The sequence below is a fragment of the Sus scrofa genome, chromosome 2 (genome assembly GCF_054392235.1).
Source record: "Sus scrofa isolate SSC_HxYL_T2T_F1_AM1 chromosome 2, Sscrofa_HxYL_maternal_Yorkshire_Landrace_v2.0, whole genome shotgun sequence".
Classification (NCBI taxonomy): Eukaryota; Metazoa; Chordata; class Mammalia; order Artiodactyla; family Suidae; genus Sus; species Sus scrofa.
Genome location: NC_139384.1, coordinates 122,951,771 through 122,968,360, shown reverse-complemented (window position 1 = coordinate 122,968,360; position 16,590 = coordinate 122,951,771). Strand labels below are relative to the sequence as shown.

General features: G+C 39.4%; 1 long non-coding RNA gene across 4 annotated transcripts in view; it reads right to left on the bottom strand.

Moving 5' to 3' along the window:
- The window catches only part of LOC110259772 (uncharacterized), an 835,641-nt gene that overhangs the window by 110,857 nt on the left and 708,194 nt on the right, over nucleotides 1–16,590 (bottom strand). The window lies entirely within an intron of this gene.

Sequence of the window (16,590 nt, the reverse complement as noted above, 5' to 3'; positions counted from 1 at the left end):
TGATGTCTCTCAGCCCAGAGGGTGCCATTTATACTACAAAGTTACAGAGAATGATTTTGACCAGCTATTTTCATCAAAGTTTCAAACATTTATCTCTATAGAAAGAGCCCATGGGAAAACAATTTTCTGATCTAAATTTTCTTTGCATGGAAGGAGATGTAGATTCACTATTCATTAGTTTAATGACCTTGGGTAAATAAGCCTATTAATCTTTGAATTTCTTCTGCATTCGTAAAATAGGAAAACAGTAACTTAACCATTAATTTAATAGGGTATTTTAATATAAAAGCCATTTATACACTATATTGTTGTATACACAAACATAAGAATTTATTTCTAGACTGTGTGTTCATGGAGGCTTTAAGAGGCACAAGACTCAGCACTCATGAGTTGGTTCTGAGTAAGACTGATTTGGATAGACTCTCAGCTCCATCATCTACCAAGGTGTGATCTTGATCTCTCTGTGCCTCTGTTAATTATTTATAAAATGAGGATAGCAGTGTTCACTTCCTAGGTTGTTAAGAGGAATATGCAAGGTAATAAATGTGAAGCAACTAGAATAGTGCCTGGTACATAGCAAACACTCAATAAATGTAAACTGAGGATGATGATTACCATAAACTCTGACATTCAGGTCTCCCCAGTGAGTGCTTAGAACATATACTTTTTAGAAGATGATCAAATTGGTTCCAGAAACACAGGATGTTAGTCAACACAACTGAAACGAGCTTAAGCAAGGGGAAATGGCTGATTATAGTCCCAAATAATGTCTATGGTTTCTCTCCACCTCCTAACTTTGCCTCTTCTCTGCTGCTTTCTTTCTCAGTTCTTGCAGTGGCCAAAGAGCTGTGCTGATTTCAGTCTTCATTATTTTAGAATAAATCCAGTAGAAAAAGAGTGAGCTCTGTCAGGCAGCTCCCACAACAAATCTAAATTTCACCGATTTAGCAGTTTTGGTCAGTCTTGAACCAATCCCTGTGGCCAGGGATGGATGATGTCCTCTTTGCCTCAGAGTGGTTTAGAAATTGAGACTGAAGGAAGCATAGAAGTTGTAATGAAATTTAGGGCTGTTGAAGCAGAGGGGCTGGATGCTGGTGAAGCAAGTATCAAATACCCATTGAAAGCCAATGCATGTTGGACAGTTGCCTAAAATACCCTTGACATGATTAATGTGTTGAACTAATTATAAGAAAATTGTATAGTGTGGAAACACAGATTTTATTCTGGGCAACTACTAGATGATGTGTCTTGAGTTATTACAAACATAACTCTTTGTTAATTTCAGGCATCTAAGCTAGTGATTTCCTTATGTTTGTTTGGATGAGGTAATGATCAAGGGTATAGCCACCTTTTTTCTTTTTCATTGCAAAATTTAGATTCAAGCTAGTCATAGAATTGAAAGACTAATTTAGATAAACCTCTATGAATGCATCTTGTCTAAAAAGCAACTAACGTTGGTTAATTGTTCTTTTCATTTAAATATGAGAGATTGAAATGTTTAAAATCAATAAAATCAATTTTTCAAGTGGTTTAGACATTAAAATTGGCTTTGATCTTTTGACATGCTTTCATTCTTGAATTTGTGTTAATGTAAAAGGAAGCAGATATTTAAATTGAATTAAAAACTGAGTTTGACAGCTAAAAAGGAATAATTATGATTTAAATAAAAACAAAAACTGTAGACATGTATTTTTGTGACTACAGTTTTATAGAAACTCACTTCCACAACCATGGACTTCATAAACCACACTTTAAAAAAGTGACTACAATTAATATTTATATAAAATAGCATGAATATAAAGACAGAGCATATGATGCCAATTTTTCCAAACTATTCTGGGAAAAAAATGAGTTTTATTATATTACTATTCTTTATAGGAAAAATGGCCTTAATGTAAAATTATTAGCTAACACCCCAAAAATGTTTTAAAAAAAATCCTTAATATTAGGCTAATGTAAACGGTTTTCCCAGCTCTTCCCTGCACAAGAAAAACACCAGCAATGTATTGGATGCAAAAAGTCTTTGAAGAAATCCCAGCACTAGAAAATGCATTGATGTATGTGGTACTTCCTGCAAAAATATGTCCCCAAACACCTTATGAAACTATTAACACAACAGCTTACTTTGTATCTCAGGGATCTAAATGTTTCATTGTATTCTGATATGTTTACTTATATGAATTATAAAGTAATCACTTAAGGACACTTGAAAAATTGTATGGTTTGAGGATTTCAAAGAGAAATGTCTTTAACTTTTATTAGAATATTTAGTAACTGATTATTTCAAATTGGGGTATGGGTATTTATAAAAACTCCTTGAGAAAAAGACATCTGCTTCTCACATGCTAGATGAGGGTAGATGATGTATTGCTTGGTGTTCAAGAATAATAATCATGAGTATGCCTGTTACAATGCTTTTATTACTAAATTATTGGCTAACTAGCTAACATTCACTGGCAAACTATCCTCTATTGTACTATGACTTCGTCTTTGTATGAGGACAACAGTCTGGTTCAAGGCTGACCAGACTGAGGTGGGCGGTGTTTTCCTAACAGAGCTGGTTTGCCGCAGCTAGCAATTCCAGCAAGAATGTATTATGGGAACCATGAGGAAAAATTTCCAACCAATACATTTGATTGTTCTTGTGTAAACAGCCCAAGTATTTGAAGGAAAGACTTGACATAACTTTATGTGAAACCAGCTCCTGTCTGTTTCTGCTGGACACACCCAGCTCAGATTGCTCTTTGCTAAATTATGCAGGGTCTAGGAGGCAGGTCAACGCAGACAATAACATCAGCATGGCCATAAGCGTTGTTAAAATATTTAATTATGTCTGCGCTAGTTGGTAAACAGCCACTGTCTTGAGTAGCCTTCCTCACCAATAGCTCCTAGCCATCTTCCCTGAGACCCTGAACCCCTAGACCTCTCCATGAAACAGCAACTCAAGATCTAACTCCTGGCAAGGGAGAGGCCCTCTGTTCCAGTGCCGTAGGCAGCATCTGCTCTAACTGGCCAGTGCTTGTGTGCTTTTGCTTTTCGAATCAACTGAATATCACCCTGACAAACAGCTGGTGAACTATCACATCAGCATATTGGTTGAAGACCAAAACCCCCAAATCTCAGTACAATGACAGTGATCAAAACAGAGGAAAGAGACTGTGGCATGGAACCAGGGACCTTCAGATCCCCACTCTCCTTTAAGGACAGTCTTGGCATTCAGTGTGATGTAGTCTGTCCTTCCTCATTCTTCCTGCCTCCACTTTTGGAATTGGTTCTGTTTATAATTCTTCCTAGGGCTTATAGCAATTGCTCTGAAGTTCCATGGTGGAGCATTTCTGCTAATGAGCATATGCCGGAAATGTGTGGGTAGGATAACAACCCACCCACTTTTAAGCTTATTTTAGAAGATGCAAACATTAGAAAAGGAGAATTAATTAATGAACGAATTAAGACAAATGCCAAATATCATGGATTAGAGTTTTCTGTATTTTCTTTCTTCCTTTACCTTTTACTTCTCTTTTAAAAACCTCAATTATATTATGTCTCTATTGGTTTAAAATCCTCCAGTGGCTTCCCATTGCTCTGAGAACAAAATCCTCATCCCTTATTATGACCTGCAAGGTTCCCCATGATCTGGCTATGGCCCTTCCCCCTCACTGCTCTTCCCCATCCTCGGTGCATCTGGCGCACTTGCTTTCCAAAGACGTGCTGAGCTGATTCCTCATCTTGGAGCCTTTGCTCTAGTTGCTGCCTGTGTCTCCACTCTTCCGTGTGATCCTGGCTATCATTCAGTTCTCACCTCCTTAGAGAGCCATTTCCTGATTGGCCTTTATGATATCGTTCTCTTTTGTTTCATCCATAGCTCTGATCACTCTCTGAAATACTTTAATATTTGTGCATGGTCTGTCTCCCTCCTCCAGCATGTGAGTTATTGGGAGGACAGGGACTTTTTCTGGCTTGTTTACTGTTGCAGCCCAGCACCTAAGAGGATGAGAAGCAGTGTAGCACAGAAGCAGCAATACAGAGCAGTCAGTAGTTAATACACAATCTCTGGAGCTAGAAAACTTGTGTTAGAAACTTAGTTTGAACACCTAAATGCTGCATGATTTTAGGAAGCAGTGCACCCATGTGGTAGGGTTCTTGTGAAAATTAAATGAGCTAATACATTAAAAAATTCATATAGAACAATGTCTGGCACAGGATGAACACTAGATAAACACTTGACATCTTAATTTTTTGTTTTTATTAGAATAAAAGCTTCAGGAGGGCAGGATTTTGCTGTTTTGGTTACTAACCAATCCTCAACACCTAGAACAATATGTGGCTTGCTGTTGGCATTCAAAAACTAATGCACTAATGCTGAGAACATTGTTAAAAGTATCTGGTTTTTAAGAAATTATATTAACTGTAAGAAACAGAGAGTAAGCTTTTCTAATTTATCATTTCCCTCACATTTTAAAGCACATAAGGCCTGTAGTCTATGTGAATTGCTCTGTAATTGTTGATATGTATGTATACATATGTGTGTGTGTGTGTGTGTGTGTGTGTGTGTGTGTGTGTGTATAAAATTGACATATAATACCCTTTCTTTCTAAGCCTGGCTGGACCTTAGAAATACTTCTCAAGCCAGTGTTGCAGGATGATGACAGTAATCAGAGTAGGCATGCAAGATAAAGTCCATTTACTCCCCTAAGGTCTAGGGAATGTGTTGGTTCTAGGACTGACATAAACGGAGTTTGTTGCTATTCTTTATTCACCTGCAAAACTTATCTGTCCCTGTATCCTACTGGCCAGTCAGAAGTGACAGGGAGAAAAATAGGAATGCTATTTCTGATTTCTTCCCATGACACCATGGGACTGTTTGATCTTTTAGGGGGTGGTTTATGCTCAGATAACAGATAAGAGCCTATGAGAAATTATTAAATCTCACTGCTTTAATTAAATGTTCTTCACCTGACTAATAGCAGCTGAAGAGGTACAAACTTGAATTCACTCTACATTCCTTAGGTGTTAATGCTGCCTAAATATGAAAATTAAATAAGGGTCAACTATACATTATGTATTCATGCATATAAATATACGCATAAGTATAAAAATATATATTATAATTCATAAACGTGTATCCTATTTTCATGTACCTAAATATGAATGCTGCCTAAATATGAAAATTAAATACTACTGGTTTCTCTCACTTAAAAAAAATTAAAAAATAAATGTTGTATATATGGAAAATCTCAGAGACACTGATAAGGTTATCAAAAACATCCATAGGAGACAGCTACTATTATTTGAAGATCCTCATTTTCTCTATAATTTAGTGAGATTTTACTTGTATTGATGTAGTTTCATTCTCATTTATTTTTTGCTTTCTGACCGTGGTATTATTTACATTGGTTGGGTGGAATTTGGTGTTAATGAGCTCATAGTCAGGGGTTCAGTTCCCTGTCCTTCTGTCAGAGTCAGATCAACACAGAGAAGGCTGTTCTGAAATCACTGATCCTACGGCAATTTTGTTATCTGTCCCACCTGCACGTGGCCAGATGTTTACAAGGCAGGGACTTCATTCTTGCATTCAATTCAATAACATTTATTCAGCTCTCATTACAATTATTCCCTCAACTCTAAAAGACACCAGTGATGATAAGATGCACCATCACTTTATTATTAGAAATAAAGGAAACTTCATTGCATTAAATGAATCCATTGATTACAGTATGTATAGATTCATAAAATGTGGGAAAATGTATTTGCCTTAGAACTGGGAAAATATGGTTTGGAGTATAACCCCTTATCATCACAAGGAAACAGCACAGAAGTATACATTTTGTACTTTTGATGGAGACATTCAATTCAATACGTTTTATTAGATCTAAAGCTCATTCTCTGTATGAGACTAAACTCCTTGCCCTATGTACTGAGATAGTATTCATTCATTTTATATATCTATTCACATTATTTTAAATATATATTTATACATAATGATACATTTCATAAATATATGGTTATATATAAATACAGTTGACCCTTGAACAACTTGGGTTTGAACTGCATGGGTCCTCTCAATGTAGATATTTTCACTAAATATGTAGTACATTACTGCATAATCCACGGTTGACTGGAACCAGGGACATGGAGGAACTGAGGGTAGGAAGGGCTGTCTGTCAAATTACACATGGATTTTTGACTGTCCAGAGTGTTGGCATCCCTGCATTTTATCAAGGGTCAACTATACATTATGTATTCATGCATAGAAATATACGCATAAGTATAAAAATATATTTATAATTCATAAACGTGTATCCTATTTTCATGTACCAATAAGGGAGAATTCATAAATGTGTATCCTACTTTCATGTACCAAATATAAACTTGAATGATAGAAATAAGGTAGTCTGTGAATGAGTGCCTGGAAAAGGAACAATCTACTTTGTAGTTGGTCAGGGAAATCTCTGAAGAGGTGACAGTTGAGCTAAGACATTGATGAAGAAATGCAGCCAACAGAAAGCCATGGGGCAGAGTGTCCCAAGATGAGGGAACAGAGCAAGAGTTCCCAGGTGGAAAGGAAATTGGCATTATTGAACAAAAACTACAATAACAACTAAAGCTAAAGAACCTGGAGCTAGAGAGTGAGGAGGAGACCATACGGTACAAACTCAGGACAGTGGGGAGGCAGAGTGGCTTGGAGGCTATGGTAAGGACGTTTTATTTTATCCTATGATCAATAGGGAGTACTAGAGAGCTGGACAGAATCATAATGTGTTCTCATTTGCATAAAAAATTTTTTTTGGATAGTTATGTGTGTATCCTGAAGGGGAAAGAAATGATGGAGGAAGTCCAGTTTGGGGGTTATTACAGAAATGACAGTAGCTTGGCAAGGGTCAGAGTGGTGAAGATGGGATAGATTCAGGATATGCTTTGGAGACAGTGCTAACAGAACTTACTGATGGAATGTTTTTTTGAAGCAAGAAAAAGAGGAACCAAACAGAATTTTGACTTGATCAACAAGGTGAATAGTCATGCTACTTTCTAAGACTGGGAAAGAATAGGTTTTGTGGCAGAGGGGAGAAGTCAAGACTTCTCTTTTGACCATGGTAGTTTTGAGAAATGCCCATGACACATTTAAATAGAAATCCCAGTAGTCATACAAACAACATAAAACAAACTGATAACATGAAAATTTTAATGTTTTATGTCACTTTTGAAAATGTGAATTTTTTTTTTTTTTTAAGCTAAAGTTATTGAGACCAAGAATTATCTAGCAAGTTAGTTCTGGAAAACCATCACTCTGGTTTCTAAACTCTAATTCTTTCATTTTTTGGCATGCCCACAGCATGTGCATTTTCCCAGCCAGGGACTGAACCCTAACCACAACAGTGACAATGTGGTATCCTTAAGGTATGCACTAGGCCACCAGGGAACTCCTTGAATTCTGATCTTTAATAATAGTCCAGTAAGGGATAGTTTTCCTAATTGATAGAGTACTATATGGTAAGATATATTTTGAAAAATTTTTATTGGGTTATAATTAAATATTATAAAGATACATTTTAAGAAATGGAGTTCCAACTGTGGTGCAGTGGGTTTAAAAATCTGACTGCAGTGGCTCGGTTCACTACAGAGGTGTGGATTCTGTCCCCAGCCTGGCATAGTGGGTTAAAGGATCCAGTATTGCCGCAGCTGAGGCACAGGTAGCAGTTGTGGCTCAGATTCAACCCCTGGCACAGGAACTTCCATATGCCATGGGTACTTCCATTTAAAAAAACAGAAAAAAAAAAAATGAAATGTTTATAGCATAGTAACAGGAAATATTATACAAACTCTTATTGATATTATTCCCACAACTCTAAGACACCACTGATAAGATGAGCCATAACTTCAATATTAAAAGAAACTTCACTACATTAAGTAAACTCATGTAATAAAAGATTTATTTCTACAATAATGGCATTTGTGCTTGTAGGCCAAAGGGTGTTCCAAGCACTGCATCCAAGATAGCTAAAGAATGATAGACCAAAATTTAACAGATTCTTTTCTGGTAAATATTTGCAAGAGTACATGATGCACAGTAAGTTCTTTCTAAAACATATTTTGTTGTGATCCAGGCAGAATACACTACATTCCTTGGAGTTCTTACAGGTGTATCATATTTTGTTAATGTATAAATAGCTTTAGACTTACTTAGGTATAATGAACCACAAGGCTCAGTCACATGGTCTTTGGTGGCAAGCTACTACATTAGACTTCTTCTATCCTGGAATCAACTCTATTATACTACCTGTTCCAGGAGCAAAGATGTCCATTGTAACTAACTGCCACCATGTGATGTTTGAATTCTCCAAGGATTGATGCCATTGTTGGGGTTTGGTTTTAGTCTTTGTTGTTGACAGACTGTCCATTCAGGAGCAGAGTAAGTAGATAATCCTTAGTGAGGGGAAGTCTATGCTGCTTGGACCATCGTCTCCTCCATCCCTGCCAATGAGGCTACTCTGCTCATGCAAATATTGTTTCAGCACTAGGGTGATGATGCAGGGTGTATAATGTCCCTCGCCCAAGTCATCTTGTCTACTTTGTTGATTTGTTCTTGTTCAGGGGTAGATAACCTCCAGTGGACATTAACACGTAACACCAAGGTCTTTAAACTACTTTGTGCCCACTCCTCTTTCCATATACCTCTTTGCCTCATTGTCCCTGATTTTTCAACCTTTCTCCTTTCAGGCTTCCGACCAACCACCCAAGCCATTTTTAACTTTGAGTAATATACTTGCCTCAGGCCACTTCTTTTTCTGCACAAAGTGGACAACCAGTGGCACCACCTGAAGCTCCATTGGGAAGACATCTTTCAGGTCCACCCTGAAACTGCAATGGCAGACCACTTTTTGGTTTGCATCTGTATACTAAGCTAAACCATTCATGACTTTCTTCTCCAGCAGCTGATCATAAAGGGACACCCACTCTCACAAAGTCAGAGGTGTGAAATGAGGAGGAGGCACTGGAATAGTGGTGAAGGACCTCTAAAGAGGTGTGGAAAGCAGCGCTATGCAGGGGGAGGTGTTAAAATGCAACTCAGTTGTAAGAGAGCCTTCAGCAGACCTCACAGGGAACTGGAAAACTATTATGGCTCTTTAGGTCCATACTGAATCTCAAATTGATATCAGAGGCTGGAACTTTGTACTCTTGCCTGACTGAGTCATTGGATGTGGGCTACCTCTTTGGAGAGAACGTAACCTTGGGTGAGGCAGGTCCCCATAGTTTAGACAGTTCCTAGTGTGGAGCTAAGTTGTGAGTTCTTCAGGTAGCAATTTGGGTAGCTGGAGGAGTAAGTGCCTAAGTCTTGAAGTGGGTGATCTTGGTGGCCCACCAAAGATCCATTAAACCACACAAAACCATGCAGATTTTCCCAGAATAATTTATACCATCTGAAGAAACAAGAAAAAAAAAAAAAAACAGAAAAAAACTACTGGACTGGCTGAGGCCAAAAGAATACATAAGTAGCACTTTGAATTTGGGGGACTATCAGCATCTCAATAATTGGGCATCAGACAGGTGTATATGTTAAAAGGCAAGAATGAAGGAGCAGAATATTGGGGTCGAAGTGAGATGTCACATTTGTGTCCATCTGAAGCCTGATCCTCCTCTCCTCATTCCTGAACTTGGCGAAAAGCACTGAGAGACACCCCCGTATATGCAGTCACAAGAGATGAAAACCTGGCTGTTATCTCTGACTCTTTTCTTGCCTCCACATTAAATTCAATCACCACATCCTGGGCATAGGCACTCCATGGTTTCTCTTGAACTCATCTACTCCTCTCTACATAGATAGCCTTAGTTCAGCCTCTTAAATTACTTTCACCTGGCTCATAAAAATGGTTGCTTTGTTTCACTGCCTTCAACCCCACAGCATCCTTGGACTTTTATACACTGCACTGTACGTTAGCCAGAATGATTTTTTTCTAGAAGGCAAATCTGATGATGTTATGTTTAAAATGCACAAATGGCCACTTATTGCTCTTCTCATAAATTCTAGTTCCCTGAATGGTATACGAAGCTCTTCCTGACCTCCTCTCTGACTACCCCATTGAACTCTCTCTCATCACTCCTGCCTCACTCCTTTTTGTTTTAGCCTTAGAAGCTTGGGGCTTCACTCACACTTACTGTTCTCTATGCCTTCTGGGCTTTACTTCACCTGATGCCTTTGTACAGAGCCATACTGCGGAAGACAGAACAGGGTTCCCTAAAGACATCCACATTCAAGTCCCTGCAACCTGTGAATATGTTAATCCCTCCCCCCTCCTTTTTTTTTTTTTTTTTTTTCTTTTTACAGCCGCACCTGAGACACGTGGAAGTTCCCAGGCTAGGGGTTGAATGGGAACTGTAGCTTCGGGCATCTGAGCTGCACCTGAGACCAATGCTGCAGCTTGCAGGAATGCCAGATTCTTAATTCACTGAGTGAGGCCAAGGATAGAACTCACATCCTTATGGATACTATGTCGGGTTCTTAACCCACTGAGCAAGAATAGGAACTGCATGAATATGTTACTGTCAATGGTCAAAGGGACTTCTCAGGAGCAATTAAGGATATTGGATGGGAGATTAGCCTGGATTACCCAGATGGGTACCTAGATGGGTCCAAGGGACCTTATAGGAAGGACAGTCAGAGAAAATGATATGATGAAGGAAGCAGAGGTCAGAGTGAAGTCATTGCTAAAAGGGAGCTATGGACCAAGGAATGCTGCAGGCCCTGGAAGCAAGGAACAGCTTTTCTCTTAGAGACTCCAAAAAAAATACAGCTCTACTGACACCTTGATTTTACCCTACTAAGACCTATTTCACATTTCTGACCTCCAGAATTGTAAAATAATACATTGCAATTTTATACAAAGGTAATTGGAAACTAATACACTTACCCTAAATTAATTAAGACTCAGACGAAGCAACCATTCTGGTGTGAAGATTCTCCTGTTTTCCTACAGCTAATGCAATGTTCCTTCTACTTTTTATGGTTATAATTTTGCTCTTCCCCCTTCACCTTTAAAACCTCCTACACCTGCATGAGGAACCCTAACTGTGTCTTACGTTCTTTCAGTCCCAGTTAGCAAAATGCTCGGCAAACAGGCTTGATGAAGTGGTAACACTTTTTGGCCACTGTCTTCTCAGCCTAAGGTTTCCTCCTACAATTTAAAGCCACCACTGCCACCCAGGTGTAGGCAACCTTGTTATCTGTTTTTATGACTTACACTTGTTTGGGGTTTGTGCAAAAAGACGGGGTGGTAGTTCCTACAAGTCAGCTCAGATGAGCTTGGAAAGTCCCAGGCACAGGGAGGGGTCCTTCCGTAGTGGATTCATGATGATGCACAGGCAGCCCTTGAATTGATGTCCTCACTCGACATCATGGCGAAAAATATCCCATGTGACTCTTCTCCCCAGCCTTTGTGCTGTGCTCCTGGAATCCTAAGAGGTGCTTTCCAGTTTTCCCCAGCTCTCTGGCCACAGCAGTCCACTGTGATCCCCCCTCCTTTCTGAAGCCTCTAGGCCTGTCCTGCCTCAGCCTTTTCTTTCACCTGTTCTATTTTTATGGCCTGCACTTGATCATTTGCTTCCCCCAGGCCCTCTCTCTTGATTCTCTAGAGACTGTTTTAGAAATTAAAAACAAATATCTCAAATTGACTTCTCCTCAAGGCTATGTGCTTGCCTCTGGCTGACCGGGGGGAAAGTCACAAGAGTTCAGAATAAAAACACAAATATTCCAAAATATTATCTTGCTGCATGCCAGTCTCATTATAAATAACCACTGAGTAGTGAGTGGATAGAGAAATGAATGAGTAGTGAGCAAGAAGAAATAGAACAGAATATCAAGGGTTTGGTCAGGGAAGTATTTTTTAACGCAGGCTTTTTTTGGGTTTTACTTGGTGGTCCTTATACCACAGGTTGATAATCTCTGTTTCTGAAAACCTCCAGGCTGAACATTTGGCTAGAAACTGAATAACGTGGAAGATGCAGGAACCGCCATGAAAAAGGCTTTAATTTTTAGGTAACCAGATGAGAGCATAGGTAACCTAAGCCTCCATCTCTCCCACATTCCCTTTCATGAGTCACAATTTTGCATGTAATAGGAAAGAGGGTGGGTTTTTTTGTTTGTTTTTGTTTTTGGCTGCAGGTACCTGCAGGATGCAGAAATTCCCAGGCCAGGGATCAAACCTGTGCCACAGCAGTGACAACACTGAATCCTTAACCACTAGGTCACCAAGGAACTCCTGCAAAGAGGTTTTTGTCTTAGCCCCTCAGTCCTCCTTGGCACCAAGAGCCTCTCTCTGTCACACCCCATTCCTCTGGGACAACACTTCCTCTGATGGGATTACCCTCTGGTGAAATGAGGCCCTATGATGACCTGATGACATCTTACTTTCTGCCAAGAGAGCCTGGTTGTAGAAAAGCCGCATGTCCCTGTGATACCCTGATTCCTTCATTCTTCACACCACTGTCACCCTAGGAGTCGAGGTGACTGATGTTACAATGGATTGAACTGACAACACAGTAGGAAACAACTTGAAGCTACTATCTACTAGCCCCTCAAGGAGATCATCTCATGTCAGAATTTGTTCTTACTTCTCTTCAGGTCTCTTGGCAAAACCAGGTGCTTTATATAATCTCCTGGGGTGCCACCATTAGCTCTCAAGTCTGCTCTCAGATTCCTTCCTCCTCTGGTTCTTACTTGTTTCCCTTCTGGAATACAAAGACCCATTCCTAAGACTCTGAGATGACAGCCTGGCGAGACTTCATTACAATCTTAATCTGGGGCCCTCAGTGTCCCCACCTGTCTGTGGGGAAGCAAGGAGAAAAATTCAGTTCTCCAGCCACATTCGTCTCATTTGTAGACGGCAGAAAATCCACAGTTGTTGTCAAACCTCCGCTAATGGTTTTTAGTGGGTAGAAAGTAGCAGAAGTTTTCAAAGGATTTCTCATCATTACACTGGAAGGAAGAGAGTGAAAGGGAGAGTATAAAACTATGCTTTACTCTTTGGTGAGGTCTTCATCTTGGGAGGGGGATGGTTTTTTCATTCTACTGCTCAGGAAGGGCACTTGTATTCTGATGGTTGCCTAGCTTTGTTCCCACAGTGAATTTCTCTTATTCTCTTTAAAGATGTTAGGATCAGATGTAGAGTGACCCTCCCACCTGCCCCCCTTTCTCTCCCTGTGCTGCCCAGAAGCCTGGTTTTAAAACAAGCTCAGGTATTTCACCAAATGATGTGTCCCTGGTGGGGAAAAGTCACAGCTTTATTGATTAAAATCTCGGTATAACATCCATAATTGGAGTTTTCCTGTAACTTGGTGCCAGGTTGCCTCACCATTTTCTCCAGGGACTATATATCAAATGCTATTTTTCATGCTCCCGTTCGCTGATAAGGGCTTGATAAAAACCACTAGTTTGACTTGATATTAGATTCCGGAGATGAAAGCACTGGTACAGATTGCCAAATGTCCTCAGATACACTGACAATCCATACCAATGTTTTCAAAGAAATGTTTGACTCGGAGGAAAAAAAAATATCTTTAGGTTTGGGTGTGTGCTTGTGTCTTCATCCCCTTCCTTCAGCATGTACTTTTATCCATTGCAAACAATTTTCAATCAATAATTAACACTGGTAAACAGACCTACAGGGGAAAAAATCCTTCAGCTGGAGTGTAATAGATTGCCTCTCCAAGTTACTCCCTGACACAGCAAGTTATTGAGGGAGTTTGTGCCAGTAAATAGGAAAGAATGGGGTTGATTAAAAAGTAAAGCAACACAAAACCTGACATCCTGTTGTGAGTTTAAAAATAAAACAAAATGACTATTAGCAACCCATGTTGATTTCTGTCAAACTATCTTTATCTGAGCGGTAAGGACAAAGAAATAACACAGAGCTTCTTGTCAGAGTAACTTTGGGCTTTACGGGAATTCGTGATTTTTTTTCACCCTCAAACTTCTGTCTTTTTTGTTTTCTTAGGATGTTTTTCCTCCTGTGGAGACTCATGAGACACCTATTAGTCAGTCCAGAGCCTCCAGGTATCTGCGTTGCTACAGGAGGAGAAATGTGCTGTCTTTCGGCTTTCCTTTCGTGTAGATTTGTTGCATGTTTACCAAGGTGAAAGGATTAGTGCCCTGGAGATCGTTTGCTTTCATAAGCTTTAAACTAGAGCAGCAAAAGTTTCATGCCTTGATTCTCTTCCAACAGCTCTTGCTCTCAGCAAGGCATAGAGGAGCAAGCTGAGACCTACAGATTGCCAGCAGACTTTTCCAACAAAATTGCCCTGTCTTAATCAGTTAAACTGGGTGGGAAGGGAGAGCCTCTGCCAGTCTTCTCCCATCTCTTCCACCATGTGGAAAGACACTCCAAGCATTCCACAGGGCTTTATAATCAAGATGAAATACTCCAGATTTCTAAAGCTCAGTAATATCCAAACCCCAGACCATATGTATGGATAATTCTAACGTATTTTCTAACCTTTGCATTTTGCATATAACCTCCCTGTCAAACACTGATTTTCTGGTGCTTCACAGAGATAAAAAGTTAAGAAAACTGAAGCTAAGTGCTATTTGCATTTGATGTGAAAAAAACAGTAGTTGGTACAGAAACTAAAAATTCTGCTCTCCGGCAATTTATAGCAGCTACTTTCCCATCTGACGGACATCTAAAAGATAATGATTTAAAATGTTGGTTTTGAAATGGAATCTAATAGAAGCTAGAATGACAGCTACAAAACAAACAATAACTCCAAAGCTTCGTTGAAACACATTTAAAACAAGGTAAATGCAAGAAGGTCCTTATTCCCAAACTACTTAAAAAATACAATAGGAAAGGCAAAGCAAAAAGAAGGAAAGGATTTTACACCCTTCATCCTGACCTTCTCCCTCCCACCCCTCCCCCTGGAAATTAGGGTGTGGCTGCAAGAATAACTGTGCCCTATCATTACTGTACTTCTGTGGCAATGGACAGCACATTCTCTTTTACAAGGCAGTGATCTAATTCCCAAATAAACTTATTAAATGACAGTCTCTATTTTGAGCACGGGAAACAAGGAAACTAGGAAAAACTGAAATAAGTTTCCACTGTGAATTCACAGATTTGTCCCCTTTATTTTCTTATATAAGCACAGAACCAACTTCAGAAATGAAATATTGAGTTCGCATTGATCAATTCTCTCTTTGGACAATTAAAAACTGTGAATTATCTACCACCCCAGTCATCACCTTGTATTTCACCTGAGGGGGGAAATATGTAAGGTCTCCTTCAAATTCCTGCTGCAAAACCTAGGAAGCTATCCAATCCTGGCCCACACTCCTTTCCTTGCTCTATTTTGGAAAGGGAGCCTGTTACTTCTAAGGCTTCCCTTGCCTTTGCTTTAAAGTCTCTTCTTCCTCTGCTCCTTGGCTACTGTTCTTTCTCTTTTTATTTCTTATCTTAAATCTTTTACCTCTCCAGGATCCTTTCATCAATAGTTAAATGTGCTGGTATCTCTTCCATTTTAAAACACAAGTAAACAGACATAAAAAAAGGACATCTGATGATGGTTCATGCTCCCTCCCTTTCTCTTTCCTTTCATAGCTACACTTCTCTAAAAACATTCTTATCAAGTGACCTCAAGCCAAATTTGCATTTCAACAGTGGTCAGGTTATTTGGTAAACACCTGGAGGTTCTGCGTTTTAGAAACAGATAGGCCTTCATGGCTCCTCCTTATAACCTCATTTCCACGTGTGTGTTATAATGAATGCAAGCCTCAGTTTGAGATCTGCTTTTTATACAAATATTTATTAGAAAATAGGCACAAAATTCATAAACCAATTCCCATAAAAATCAACCAAGTCCTTAGTTGCTGTCCTTTGGCAAAGCTTTAGAGCAGACGCTGAGATAATGTGCAGAGCTTCCAGCTGGATTAGGCATTAGAGCTCCACAGAGGGAGGACAAAGGAGCAAATGGAGCAGTAGACCTAGGCTCTAGTTAAAAGATACTAGGTTACTAGGTTTGCTGGATTCTCTCCTTTCTTTCAGGTGGGGATAGCAGAACCCATATCATCTCTTGTTCTCCAAATATCATGAATGCTACTCACTGCACAAAATAAATTTTATTTCTAACATCCATGATGCTAACTATCTAGGGTAGATTGAGATAGTATTTGAAATGTTTGCCTTAGTGCCTCTGTAATCTAGATTCCCAGTTAAGTTCTCTAAGTGCTAACTAACCTCACTTTGGGGTCTGATTCAAGTTAACTTAAATGCACACAAAAATCACATTACTTATTCTGAAGAATTTAAAGTATATTAGTACCTAGATGTACAACAGGCATCTTTCTCCCAGTTTCTGCTTCTTTGCCATGCACAGCTCAACCCACTCTCAGCTGGCTCCTTCCTCCATGTCCCATGAACTGATTCTCCCAAGTGCATTCAAAACCTTCATGTCAAAAAATCCAGTGGATATATTTTACTCCTTACGTCACTGAACTTTTGGTTACCTTTAGCACTGTTAGTCACTTCCACTTTCTAAATACCACACTCCACAGGTTTTCTTCCTGCCCCACTGATCCAGCTTAGCCTCCTCAGCTGGCTGCCCAGG